Source organism: Sapajus apella, unplaced genomic scaffold, assembly GCF_009761245.1.
Source record: "Sapajus apella isolate SASKATOON/1434 unplaced genomic scaffold, GSC_monkey_1.0 scaffold94, whole genome shotgun sequence".
In the NCBI taxonomy this organism is placed as follows: Eukaryota; Metazoa; Chordata; class Mammalia; order Primates; family Cebidae; genus Sapajus; species Sapajus apella.
The window spans coordinates 2,148,003-2,153,394 of record NW_022437034.1 but is presented as its reverse complement, the minus strand read 5'-3'; the positions used below and the strand labels follow the sequence as shown (position 1 = coordinate 2,153,394).

The 5,392-nt window shown below is 41.2% G+C and overlaps 1 pseudogene across 1 annotated transcript; it reads left to right on the top strand.

The window, feature by feature from the left end:
* The first annotated feature begins 2,991 nt into the window (after nucleotides 1–2,991).
* On the top strand, nucleotides 2,992–4,029 carry LOC116535321 (annotated as a pseudogene). Its single transcript, XR_004262156.1, has one exon. The product of XR_004262156.1 is annotated as a ribonuclease P protein subunit p29 pseudogene (transcript).
* Nucleotides 4,030–5,392: the final 1,363 nt, after the last annotated feature.

Genomic DNA, 5,392 nt, shown 5'->3' with positions numbered 1-5,392 from the left:
GGCCCTAGCTAAAATCCTGTCTACCCTGCAGCTTCTCCCAGATAGCAATCTACTTTAGTATGTGGATGGCCTACTAATCTGCAGTCCTAACAAGGCTGTTTTAGACCAAAATGCAATATTAGTACTAAACAAACTTGCTGACTGTGGGTACAAAATATCTCCTTCTAAGGTACAAATATTCATACAAAGCATTCAATTTTGGGGTCTTATTTTAACCTTCAGTACAAAGAGTCTCTCTAGCACTTGTAAAAATCTTATCTTAAATGTGACAACTCCAGGAACTAAATAACAGCTTCAGTCCTTTTGGGATATGGTGAGATTTTACAGAATGAGGATTTCTTCCTTTGGAATTATAGCAAAACCATTCTATGAAGCCCTCAAGGGAACTGAGGAGCAACCCCTATCCTAGACTAATGATATGAAGCATGCTCTAAACACTTAGAAACAGGCTGTAATCTTAGCCTCAGCCTTAGCCCTACCAGATCTGACTAGGCCTTTCCTTTTGTATGTACATGAATGAAGTGGAATAGTTTGGGGAGTGTTAGCCCAAGATCTAGGGCCCTCTAAATGCCCTACAGCATATTGTTTAAAAAGTTTAGACCTAGTATTCCAGGAAGGTCACTCCCCCTCACCCCAGCCTAAGACCCTTAGCAACAGTGGCCCTCTTAGTCCAAGAAGCCTCAAAAATATATTACCTGACCCCCCTGGGCTATTATGGCTTTGTCGCACTGCTAATAATTTTTTAAACCCTTTTCAAACTTCAACCCTATCCCATCTTAATAATTCTCTTCATTATGGTGATTGTACTCTGGGAACAATAGCTCATACCCAAATCACTGTCTTGAGTATAACTTCCAATTCAGAATTCCATTCTAGAGAAAAAAGGCCCTAGGGCTTACTGTGGCCAGAATTACAGGAACTATTGCAACTTTCACCCATTTACTTACATGAAATCTCACTACGGGAACTTACCACTTCCCCTGAAATAGCCTTGGCAAAAACTGGCATGAGTCTATCAGCACTAGAAAGCCTTCACCAGTGAGTACCAGCAGAAATGAGATTAATAATAGAAAAGCTCTAGATTACCTCCAGCTGAACAAGAAGGAGTCGGTGCTGTCATCAAAAAAACCTGTTACACCAACATTAATGTGTCTGGAGAAGTGGAAACTAAGGTCCAAGAAATTTTCAAACAAGCCAGTGGCTACACACACTCTCCCAAAGTAACCAAGACTGGGCCAAAACCTCTACTGGTTCATTTCCAAAAATCACTTGGCTTCTCCCATTCCTTGGACCTCTACTCCTTGTCATTCTTCTTTTGATATTTGGTCCCTGCCTTTTTAATGCTCTCATTAAGTTTATATGTTCCAGATTACAACAGTTTCACCCACAGATGACTATGCAGTCCCAATACCGGCCTCCTGATGGAATCTGGTCTTCCCCACTCCCTCGTGAATGAGTTTTTCATGACCCTTAATTCCCTTCATGACAGAGAGCAAAAAAGGGAAAAACACAACCTACACCTTCAATGCCCCCTTCCAGTAGGGGTTAGACAGATGGACTCAATGCCCCTTTTCACTGTGGCATTTTCCCTTTCTTGAGACCTGAGTAGGCAGCAGGTAGACATGAGCATGGGGGAATACAAAGAGTCAACGATTTGACCAAAATATTTGTCAGGGGAAAAAAAGAGGAGAGCAAAAATCACCTGGTGAGCACGTAGCAGGCCCCAGAGTCCAAAAACTCCTTATCTGAGGAATTTAGAAGTAAAGTGGAAGAAACAAAGACCATCCAATGAGCATCAAATAGTCCATTTGGAGGCAAACTCCTTTTCTAGGAAATTTAAAAGTAATTAAACTTCCCTAGTACCTAAAGTTGTTATTTGGTTCCAGGTCCCTTTCAAAAGAAAAAATTGTAAGCAAATAGAAATTCTATACATCTCCAGAATGCCATGTCAAAACTCATTGTGCAACCCTTGCTGACAATAGGGCACCAAAATGTCAACACGTGTAATCATTTATCATGACCCACGTGGCTAATATGGTCCAATTGCCTTTAAGCGCCCACCTTAAGTCCATAAATGCTCCTAAGAAAAACCCACCGTGGTGTGTGCAGTCCTCTCTTGCTGAGGTGCCCCACTGCACTCTTCTGCAGTGTTCTTTCTTTGTAATAAAACTTTTCTTTTTCAAACCTATGCTGCTGTCGGTAAATTCTTCTTAACAACCCGCAAGTCAACCACTTCCTGATGCAGGGGCTCCGATACCTCACTCAGCACAAATCTTCTGTATATTAAAAAAAAAAAAAGTTAGAGGAAGTTCTCTAAACAGAAATGAAACAATAATAGATGAACCTCTGGAGCATGAGGAAGGAAGAGCCCAGTAAGTAAAGATACGGATGAATACAATGGGCCCTCCTTCTCTTGAGATTCTAAATTGTGTTTGACAGTTAAAGCAAAACTTACCACACTGCCTAATATGGCTCTAAATGTACGTACAGGAAATATATAAAACAATTTCAAACAAAGGGAGACAAAGGAACATAAAAGGAAGTGAGCTTCTGTACCTCACTTGAAGTGGCACAACAAGGATACCAGTAGACTGTGATACATTTGATACGTGTAGATATGTATATAATAAATTACCTACGGCAGCCACTAAAAAAAATCATACAGAGATATACTTGAAAACATTGTGAATAAATCAAAATTGAATTCTTAATAGAATGTCCAAGAAACCCACAGTGAGACAGGAAAAAGAAAAAAAAGCAAAGAACATAAATTGATATAGTGGATTTTAAAACCTGATGCAACTATATGTAGTCTATAAGAAACTAATTTCAAATATAATGACATAGGCACATTGACTATAAAATGATGAAAAAAGAGAAATCATGCGATCATTAATGAAAGGAAGGGAGTGGCTAAATTAGCATGAGATAAAATAGACTTCAGAGCAATGAAAATGACAGAGACACAGTGGATATTATATAACAATAAAAGTGCCGGGAAGCAGGCTGAGAATGAAGAGTGAGATCTACCATGCATTGTCTCAGAAAGAGGCAAAAGACTCCAATGTCCAGCATCTACAGGTGCAAAGCTGAAGCAGACAGACTTTCTGCCAGCATATGTCTTCAGGTGCACAGCGGGCCTTCCTGAAGCACAGCACGCCTTGCATGAGCCTGCAGGCCAGCGAGGACCAGCTGCAGCGCAAGGCCGAGGTCCTGTAGCACTTCACCTGCCGCAGGTGCAAGGAGAGGAAGAAGAAAGCCAAAGCCCTCTCTGCCAAGCAAAGGAGGGAGCTGCGGCTCTTTGACATTAAATCAGAGCAACAGAGATACGGTCTTTTTCTCCCTCTCCATGAACTCTGGAAACAGTACGTCAGGGACCTGTGCAATGGGCTTAAGCCAAACACACAGCCACAGATAATTCAGGCCAAGCTGTTAAAGGCAGATCTTCACGGGGCTATTATTTCAGTGGCAAAATCCAAATGCCCCTCTTATGTGGGTATTACAGAATCCTTCTACAAGAAACAAAACATATTTTCAAAATTATCACCAAAGAAGACCGCCTGAAAGTTATCCCCAAGTTAAACTGTGTATTCACTGCAGAAATTGATGGCTTTATTTCCTACATTTATGGGAGCAAATTCCAGCTTCGGTCAAGTGAATGGTCTGCAAAGAAGTTCAAAGCGAAGGGAACGATTGACTCGTGAATGCTTTGCCATCTAAGGCAGTTGTCTATGACAGCTGAAAACTGAAACTCCCTCAATGCCCACCTTTCAGTGAAGAGATTGCTAAGCCAATTCCGGTTAGAGACCACCTCCAGCCAGTGGAGCTCCGGGTTGAAGATGTTGAGGAATATGGGAAGGTCGCAGTGTACTGAGTGAAGAAGTCAGGGGATGGAGGAATTTCTCTTTCTAGGAGATCTTAATTGCGTATGACTCCCATAGGGAGGAACAGACTGACAGGAAACACACCAGGGTTAACACTGGTTGACTTCAATTTAAAAATTCTTTTTCATGAAAAATAATAATAATAAAAGTACCAATCTATCAAGAAGATCTAACAATCCTAAATGTATGTGCACTGAACAGCAAAGTCATAAAAGGCGTGAAGACACCGGCAGAACTGACAAGAGAAATAGACAAATCCACAATTATAGTTGGAAGCTTCAATAACCCTCTCTCAACAATTGATAGAACTAGACAAAAAATTAGCAAGAATACGTAAGAACTCAATAACACTATCAACCAATAGACTTTAATATTTATAGACCCCTTCACACAACGGCAGAATACACCTTCTTTTCAAGTGCCCATAGAATGTTCACCAACACAGACCACATCCTGAGCTGTAAAACAAACCGCAACACATTTAAAGAATTAGAATAATATAGAGTATCTTCCCCAACCACAATTGAATCAATCTTGAAGTCAGTAGCATAAAGATAACAGGGGGGTGGGCATGGTGGCTCATGTCTGTAATTCCAGCACTTTGGGAGGCCAAGGTGGGTGCATCACTTGAACTCAGGAATTCAACAACCGCCTGGGCAACATGGCAAGACCCCATCTCTACCAAAAATACAAAAATTACCCAGGTAAGCTTGTGTACATCTGTAGTCCCAGCTACTCAGGAAGCCAAGGTGAGAGGATCACTTGAACCCAGGAGGTCAAGGCTGCAGTTGTCTGTAATTTCACCACTAAACTGGGTAACAGAGTGAGAGGCTGTCTCATTTTAAAAAATAAATAAATAAAAATGATAACAGGGAAATCACCAAACGTTTGGAAATTAATAACATGCTTCTAAAAATAAACCATCGGTCAAAAAGGAAGTTTCTAGGGAAATTTTAAAAATACATTATAATTGAATGAAAATGAAGACATACCACATCAAGATTTGTGGGCGACTGCTAAATTACACTGGGAGGAACATTTTTTTTTTTTTTTTTGAGACGGAGTTTCACTCTTGTTACCCAAGCTGGAGTGCAATGGAGCAATCTTGGCTCACCGCAACCTCCGCCTCCTGGGTTCAGGCAATTCTCCTGCCTCAGCCTCCCAAGTAGCCGGGACTACAGGCACGCGCCACCATGCCCAGCTAATTTTTTGTATTTTTAGTAGAGACGGGGTTTCACCATGTTGACCAGGATGGTCTCGATCTCTTGACCTCGTGATCCACCTGCCTCGGCCTCCCAAAGTGCTGGGATTACAGGCGTGAGCCACCGCGCCCAGCGGGGAGGAACATTTATAGCACTAACGTATATACTACAAAAGAGGAAAAATGTTCAACTAATAATCTAAGCATCCACCTCACAAACCTAGAAAAAGCAGTGCAAAATAAACTCCAAACAAGTAAAACAATGACATAATGAAGATAAGAGCAGAAATTCATGAAACTGAAAACA